At 38.9% G+C, this 9,179-nt stretch overlaps 1 pseudogene; it reads left to right on the top strand.

The window, feature by feature from the left end:
* Window positions 1-3,674: 3,674 nt before the first annotated feature.
* On the top strand, window positions 3,675-4,056 carry LOC123822088 (annotated as a pseudogene).
* Window positions 4,057-9,179: the final 5,123 nt, after the last annotated feature.

Here is a 9,179-nt window from a genome sequence, read left to right as displayed (position 1 = left end):
AATATAAAAGACCTTTTTGCCAGAAGGGACTGGCAAAAAATATTCAAAGTGATGAAAAGCAAAGACCCACAACCAAGATTACTCTACCCAGCAAAGCTATCATTTATACTAGAAAGACGTATAAAGAGCTTCCCAGACAAGGAAAAGCTAAAGGAGTTCATCACCACAAAACCACTATTACATGAAATGTTATAGTCTTCTTATTAGTATTTTTTAATAAAAAAGGCAAATAAGTTATGCTGGTAGCTCTTTCTTAAAGCTACGATCAATGTGCATTGGTTTATATTTTGAGCTGTGTGACTATAATTTTTAATTTTGCATTTGTTTCTGAATCTGTGCCAAACTCTATTAGTCCACAAGCTGCTCCCTCTGGGGAAGAAGACATGTATTTTCATTAAAAGAACAAATTCTTAGCCTTTGCAGCTCAACAAGTAACTGAAAAGAGAAATTTAATGAAGCATCCCATATCAATATTTTCAACACTGAATGTTCAATATGAAGATTACTGAAATGCTATCTTTTATAGGGAGATAGTCTGGGATAATTGACTGATTGCTATTTACTACCAACTATTACTATTTTAATAGTTGCCTCCACTACTTATCACTAACCTTACCCAAGTTCTCCACTGTGGTCTCAGGGAACCTTACAAAATATACAAAAGAACAGAATATTCTTATCTTTGCTCTCTACAATTATACCATAAAGTTAAGGATGAGTAAAGTTTTCTTTAATGACTCCCTTTATGAGCAATGACTTGAGCCAAAAAAGCTATGGGTCACCTTGTCTAGACTAATATTTAAACAGCATGCTTCTCAAAAAGAGAATTGTCAATATAATGATTAATTTAATAGGCTGCTTTCTCAGTACTTGAACTAAAATCTTTGCATTGCAAGTTACTCAAGTTACCTTGTTCTATAATATTTGATATAAGTGACAGTATACATGCTAGATCATTACAGAAAAATTCTTATCTACAGCATTAATGTTTTTCAAATAACATTTTTTCAGTAACAGTTTTCTTCTTAAATATAGCTGATTTTAATATCACTTGTATTTATGCAACTTAAAATTTTCTCACTTCTCTCCCCAATATCCTGCTGAACTAATGATTTTTTATTTTCATTTGCTATTTATAATATACTGATGTTCCTTACCAAGAATTTTTGGTGCAACCCACAAAACTCAAATCAACCATTGGAGCCCAGTGCTAGTGCTGAAGCATTACTATTTTAATGTCACTATTCAGCCATAGAAATGCTTTCTGTGCACCCATTCATTTCAATATTTGTACAATAAAATCCTCTGTGACTCTTAGAATGCAGCCCACAATCATTTTTTGTATGTGTGCTTTAAAATAGCCTGGACATGTTGCTGAAAATATGAGTGTAGTGTATATGAAAATCATTCTTAGACTCATTACTTTCAATGAGTTCAAAGAGCATAATTTGGAAATTTATTACATTTGTTTCCCCTCCTTTAGTATGCCATCCACATTGGCTGCACATTCTTTGAATTTAAGAAAGAAAAAAAATGGCTGTCTAGACACAACAAAAAAAACATAAGGCTTACTTCAAGTAAATTACTAACTTGTGTTAGCCAACAATAAGCAGAAAATCCTTGTCCCGTCTCCATCCCCTTCCTAATAACTCACAGAATGGATCATGCGCTCCTCCTGTCAAGGTGACCAGTTGACTCTTCTCCTGCCTCCCTGAAAGAAGGGAAAGTGTGCTTTCCCACAGATTCAGCCTTATGGAACTCATCTCATTATCTTTTTCTGGGCTTGAAGCTGCTGTCTCTAAAGGTGTCATCTCATTGTGCTTTGCATCAGTTAGTGCTGGAGAAATCTTGAATAGTTTATGTACAAAACTGTTTAGAACTTTTATATATCATTTTGAAACTGCTTTTTGAGGGCTGGGGCATAGTGGCCACCCCATCTGGCTGTGAGAGCTCTCTGTAATCTATGGGCTGGCAGAGCACTGATGGTGAAAAGCTTTTTTCTCAATCCAATAGCCCTCTTTTGGTGACATTTCTGTGAGGTCTGTTAGAGGTGCACTCTGCAGCTTTTTGGCTTAATGTGTATTGTCCTTTGCTATGGTCTCTTTGGGGAACAACTGGGAGAAAGAGAAAACAATAGTGTGACTGTTAGGTGACTGAGAACTGGCAAGTGTCTTTTAAAAATAAAGAACCAGTCCCTACACACACACACACACACACACACACACACACACACACACACAAAGACAATGAGAAGAAAGATTCTCTTAAATCTTTTGCTCTTTTTCATTCAAGGAATTGTAGGGTAAAACAAACTTTCCTCTACCCTCAAGGTTCTTCTTGCTTGTTGAATAGACATGAGACAGATTAGCAGAAGAAAATAACCAAATTTAATACATGCATATGTATGGGGACCCTGCACACATGATAGGGTCAGGGATGCCACATATAGGAGAGGTTCAGAGATAGAAAGGGAGATAGTGGTATATAAGACATCCCAAACTAGGGAATGAGGTAACAAAAATTGAGAGCTTCAAAGGGTCCTTGCAGGAAGATAAGAACAGTCATTTATTAAATAGAAGTTTGCCCTGCCCTGTAGATAGTAGTTAAAGGCAGAGATAGTTTCCCTTGAGCCTGAAGCTAAAACTGCCCTTAGCTCATAGCGTTACTATAAAACAGTTGGCTGGATTGCCAGTGAAGTCTGTGATCATTAGCCAAGATGGTGGCAGGAAGAGATTCTTACACTGAGGGTGAAGAAAGCTAGAAAGATGAATAGATAAGGCCTCTAGGTGCCAAAAGCTAGAAAGATAATTGGATTAGGAAAAAAGCCCTTCCCTCCCTATCCCTATAAGAACTACAGGCTTGAGCAGGAAGATGAGATCGTCTTTCAGATGAAGTCCACCATTCTCCCTGGTTTTGGAACACCTTAATAAACCTTTTGCTTTTTGCACCAGCACCTACCTCATGAGATTGGCTTTTGTGGTGACAGACAGCTGAACTTCTGTTTTTGTTTGGTAATAGAAGGAATCTACAAACCACTGAGGTACATCTTGGGGTGGCTCATTCTGAACACCGAGAGAATCTAGGATCTAAGGACCATATCTATTTTACATTCTTTCCTCTGTTTTTTCTATTCTATCAATGAGATTTTTTAAAAGAGAAACTACCCCAAAATGCAGAGCTTGGCTGGATTAGTTGCACAATGATATATTCTCATTGAATAAATTTAAGTCCAATATACAGTATAAACTTTGTTGAACAAATCTAGAAGAAATAGATGTCACCTGTTTCTCCAATCCATATTTAGAAAGTCTAAGTCCACACATTTGTTAATTGCATTAATTCTGCTGCTTATTTAAGGCAGAAAGAGCTTGGAAATTTGTGTGTGGCCCCCTTCTGTTATAGATACAGAAACCAAGGATAGTTCAAAGGAGGAGTCTTCCAGGTTCACTCAGTCAGTGCTCTCTGGACTCTACTGATCCCTCAGAGACTGCTTTCTTAAAAAAAAAAAACAAAAAAAACAAAACAAAAAAAAAACTGAATAGACCTTAAAGACTTTTGTCCTGGAATTGAAAGACCACCTAAATTTAATTTTAGTATATGTGTGTCTACATCATGTGCCTAGTAGGGACTCCTTTAAAAGCAAAGCACTTACCCTTTCAGTCTCCACAGCCACCATGGCTCCCATTAAAAAGTTTCTGGCAAGGTGGACAAAAAAAAAGAAGCAGATTTTGAAGTTCATCTTGACTGCACCCACCCTGTAGAAGATGGAATCATGAATGTGGCCAATTTTGAGCAGTTCCTTCAGGAGAGACTCAAAGTAAACAGAAAAGCTGGGAACTTGGTGGAGGGGTTGTAACCATTGAAAGAAGCAAGAGTGAGATCGCTTTAATCACTGAGACGTATTTTTCCAAAAAGTATTTGAAATAGCTCACCAAAAAATGTTTGAGGAAGAGTAATCTATGTGACTGGTTGCAAGTAGTTGCTAACAGCAAAGAGAGTTATGAATTGTGTTACTCCCAGATAAACCATGGTGAAGAAGAGGAAGATGATGATTAAAACTCATTTATCTGAGACATTTTGCATGAGTTCTTGAATAAAACCTAGGAGCTAAATCAATAAATAAACAAATAAATAGAGAAAAGCAAAGCACTGAAAATTCAGGTCTCCATTTGTCCCATTTGGGAAGAATTAGGGAACACATGCCATCTCCGTTGTGGGTAGCCATGACAGAAAACACAGAAGCATTCCTTATAGCTTCCTAAAGGAATTTTTAAATCCTCATGCAAATTCCTTAAGCCAAATTACAAATTCTAATTTTGTGATGCTCTATTGGTTTTACTTGTTTGTTAATAGATAACATTTAAATCCTACTGTCTTAAATCTAGATAAGCCAAGAGAGATTTCTAGCTCCATGTGAGACAGATTACTCTCATATTCCTGTTATAAGCAATACAATAATTACAGCAGAAAGGCATTTGACTACACACTGACTGCTGGGAAAGACAATTTAAGAAACTTCATCTTTTTTTTGTTAAAATTATTACATCTTGCCCTGGCTAGTGTGGCTCAGTGGATTGAGAGCCAGGCTGCTGGTTTGATTTCCAGTCAGGACACATGCCTGGCTTGCTGGACAGGTCCCCAGTAGGGGGCGCACAAGAAGCCAGCACACATTGATGTTTCTCTCCTTCTCTTACTCCCTCCTTTCCTTTCTCTATAAAAATAAATAACTAACATTTTTAAAAATTATAAAAATTTAATTATTATATCTTAATATTCAAAAGCCTAGAATTTAGAAGTAAATTGGTTGTTCAGTGTTAGCTCGGGTATACTAAACTCTGGACAGTTTTCTTTTTCTTTACTATAATGTTGTTTTTGTTTTATTAACATCAAAAATTTTGTTGCCCAGAATCTTCATGGCCAAACCTTTCTTCAACACGCACGTGCGGGTGCACGCGCGCGTACACACACACACACACACACACACACACACTTTATATGCCACATACCTACAATGCTTCAGACTTGACATCTGAAGTTCAGTCTCCCAAAGGGAAGAGCCAAAGGCATATCCCCACGAATCTGAGGATTTAGCAGAGACTAGCCCACCCCACCACAAAATTTCTTTGAGTCGTGTCTTAAAATCTTTTATTTTGGCCCTGGCTGGCCTAGCTCAGTGGATTGAGCAAGGGCTGAGAACCAAAGTGTCGCAGGTTCGATTCCCAGTCAGGGCACATGCCTGGATTGCAGGCCATGACCCCCAGCAACCGCACATTGATGTTTCTCTCTCTCTCTCTTTCTCCCTCCCTTCCCTCTCTAAAAATAAATGAATACAATCTTTAAAAACAAAATAAAATAAAAAATAAATGCCAAACTCTTTAAAAAATATTTTATTTTATTTTTGAAATTACCATAAATTTTTCATTTGACTACATAATGTCCCTGGTTTAATATAAATATTATGCCTGAAAGAACTAAGTGACCAAAACTAGTATTTCAAAAAGATACATGCCCTATGACTTCACATACACAATGATATGGGTCATGGGCACCCAGTTTGAGAGTCTAGAAGCACAAAATGTACATGTTAGCAAAACTGAGTTGAGATTTAATATAATCTGCATAACTGTCAATCCAGGCATCCAGATAATTTAGACTAAGTTTACTTGTAGCACAAAGAGGCAATGGAAAGCAGTCTTAGGTTTTCCAAAAGACAAGCAGTAGATGGAGTTTAGGGGAGGCAGGTGACTGCATGCTAGGGGATTCATTACTCGTTTGATTATTCATTCCCATTGGAGCTCCACTCACTGAAACAGGTGAACTAGCTAAAAACACAAAGATGGATAAATTAGTTTCTAATGAAAGAAGTTCTCCTACACTGCAAATTATAAATCAAAGCAAAAAGTGAAAGAAAAAAGAGACATACCAGAAGCTCTGGAATTGAGGAAGTGACAGGAACGAAGGTTGTGGCAGTGGCACAGACAGAAAATGCTGACAATTTTGCCTCTTCCATCATCTCAAGAGATTTAAGAATTGCTATAAATTTCAGAAGACGTGCTCAGAGGCTCAGAGAGAAATGTGAAGAATGCAAGTTCATTACATTCTCTGAACTAAGACCTCAGTATGCAAGGGTAATGTCTGGCTTATTTCAACAAGATCAGTTCCAAGGCCATCCTCATGAATAACTAATTTATTTCAATAGGATAAGGACAGTTGTTCTGCTTTTAAAGGCTCCTCTTAATTTTATCAAAATTTTTTTCCCCGAAGACAAGGCCAAGTCACAGAGGACTTGCTCCAAGGAGGAGGGTTTCAGTTACAAATTGGGTAAAGGGACAAGACCTGAGTGGCTGAGTTAGAAGTCCCTTCAAGATTGACACAATGGATGTGGAGGATAAGAAGTATTCAAGAAAGACACCCTATGTTGCTGTTTTTAAGAAGCAAGTCAGTGTCTACGGTGACAGAAAACATAGGATGAGCAGTAGAATTTTTTGTGGGTGTTGGGAACAGGATTTGAAAGGTTTGGATTTGAACAAGTTGGCTTTTCAATGCCTTACAAGCGGGTAAAATGGGTGTGTAACACCATGAGTGGAATTGGCCTTTCTGTGAGTGGAGAAAAAAGTAAAGCCAACAAAGAAGACTTAAGAAAAATGGCCTGGTGGTTGACTGAGGGTTGAGCTTATTTTAACATGTAGTCCAATGATGGGACCTGGAATATACGGCTGGCCAGTTAGCACCTGGGTCTAGCCCTGTCCACTATGATGCTTCCCTTTAACTGACCAGTCACCGAAGGAGGGGCAGGTTTCCCTATTCCAATGTCCTTATTTGCAATAAAGCTGCTCCCCAACCCATGGGTGCAGTGAAGGCAGGGGTTCATTTCTGGTATTCTGTCTCATGTGTGTCCCCAGACTACAATCTTCAAAGCATTTGAAAAGGTTTATAATAAAGTCAGTCCCTTCATTCCTCTTTAAAAAAACGAAATGGAAAAAAAAAGTGGCCTGAGAATTAAGAGAAATATAACAAGAGTGAATTTTCTTACAAAACAATTAAAGAGAGTGTTTTGTAGAAAGAGGATGTGATAAAAGGTGTCAAATTCCTTTGAGGAATCAAGCAAGTCAAGGTCTGATCTAAGGATGTGACTGTCATTTGTGGTCTTGATGAAGCAGTTTCAGGGCAGTGGTAGATTAAGGAGCTGATTGTGGGGCTGTGAGAAATCAGCAGGAGGTTAGAAAGGAGAGACAAATACTATGATTAATTTGCTCAACCATTTGCATTGTAAAAAGCAAGAAAAAGGTCAGCAGCTAAAAAGACAATGAAATCCAAGAAGGAGGACTATTTGGTATTCTTGTCTCCTTCCTGTTTGTTTTCCTTTCTTTGCCTTACCTTGCCTTTTTTTTTATTATTATTATTACTCTCTTGAACCCAGTGAATGAGAAAGATCGAGGAAAATGAGAGAGGTTACGGACTGAAAGGAAGGTAGGATAATTCTCAGGTCCAGTGCCAGGACTGGGAGCACCTTAGAGAGGAAGAAGCAGATGACATCACTAAAACTGGAGGAAAGAGAAATAAGAAGTGGGGGGAGTATCGCTGTGTACAGAGGTGATGCTCAACCACTGAGATTTTCCCTGATGGTTCTATTTTCTATATCAGAATCTTCTACAGAAAATGAGATGAAAAGTGGAGGAAAAAATAGCTGAAGTCAAATGTTTAAGGGGGATTAATTAGATCTGAAGACACCATAATGGAGAGCAGAAGGACAAACCTGCTCAGGAAATACAGAAAATTGCCCATCAGTGTCACTCGCCCAGTAGAAGTGGTTAACTAGAATTAAATAAGCATTAGTTACCCTACGTGGTTTTTATTTTTATTTTTTTCTGCTTTGTTTTGTTTTAATTTTCTCTAGCAAACCTCAGAAGTTCAGGAAAAAAATATGAAGAATGTAGATTCATTAGTTCCTCCAACCTAAGACCTAGATGTGAAGAGGTAACATCTACCTTATTTCAACAAGACCAGTTCCAAAGACATCCTCATGAGTAATTGATTTATTTCAACAGGGTAAATACATTTTTGTTGCTGTTAAAGACTCTCAACTTAATCAAGTTGTTTCTTCCTGAAGATGCACTGTAGACAGCATGGAGTTAACAAGAAAAGGGAGCTAGACAGGTTGGGCTTGATTTAGTCTTGATCAAGCTTAAGTCTGGAAATTATGGCTTCAGACAGGCCAGGAGATAACCAAATTCCCACCAAGAGGATTAACATTCACCCTTTCCCTAGCCCTGTAGGACTGGCTTTCCAATCTCCCCAGGGGAGAGGTTCACCCTGAACTATGCAAAGCGGGTGGGGATGGGGTGGAGGAATAAACAGTGAAGGGGAAATGACTCTGCTGGATGCATGCCCAGATGGTTTGCTGGACCTCCCAGGGGAGGTCCTTCTTCTAAGAGGCGCACACGATGGAAACTAAGATGGCAACCATAAAGGGGAGGCATCTAGCCTGGGAAAGTTATCAGATTGGGTAAGGGACACAACCCTGAAAGATCTAGAAAAAGGATTGGTTAGGGACAAGGCACAGCAAAAGCCTGGAAAGAGCCAGGAAAGAAATCGGTTAGTTTAAAAGAAAGCCTGCTCTTCCCCAAGCCTAAGATAATATAATCAAAGCTTAACAAGGGTTTGTTCTAGTGTACTCTCTCTCAGTAGCAGTTGTTCAGCTCTATGTGTGGCAGCACAGTGCTGGCCAGGGTGCAGCTGAGAGCAGAAACAATGCTGGGCGACCAGAGTTCAGGGTGATGGCATTACAGTCTGAATCCTGACCCTGCCGGTGGGCAGTTATGCTCACCAGGCCCAGGACTCTTCTTCCACAGTGCAATGGGAGCTGAGCCATCTGGTTTGTGGATGAGACACCGGGCAGCTAGGGACATCTGGGAACAGGCTTTTGTTTTTGCTGCAAGAAATCTTGCCACTGCACCTCATCACCTCTGCATGGCTCCCTGAAATGCTTTTCTCATTATTCTGCGGAAGAACCCTCTTTCCACTGACAACAGAGACAAGATCAGGTCATGGAGGTCAACAAGATAGTTCAACTATCAAATTAGGTAAATAGACAAGACCTGAATGACCAATTTAGGCACCCCTACCGATTTGCAGAGTCCAGGGAACAAGTTCTTAGAACTAGTTTGGTCACAATTATG

This window comes from Phyllostomus hastatus, unplaced genomic scaffold (genome assembly GCF_019186645.2).
Source record: "Phyllostomus hastatus isolate PE091 unplaced genomic scaffold, TTU_PhHast_1.1 phas_contig_40, whole genome shotgun sequence".
In the NCBI taxonomy this organism is placed as follows: Eukaryota; Metazoa; Chordata; class Mammalia; order Chiroptera; family Phyllostomidae; genus Phyllostomus; species Phyllostomus hastatus.
Note: the sequence above shows the minus strand (reverse complement) of the source record. Positions and strands in the feature narration are given on the sequence as shown.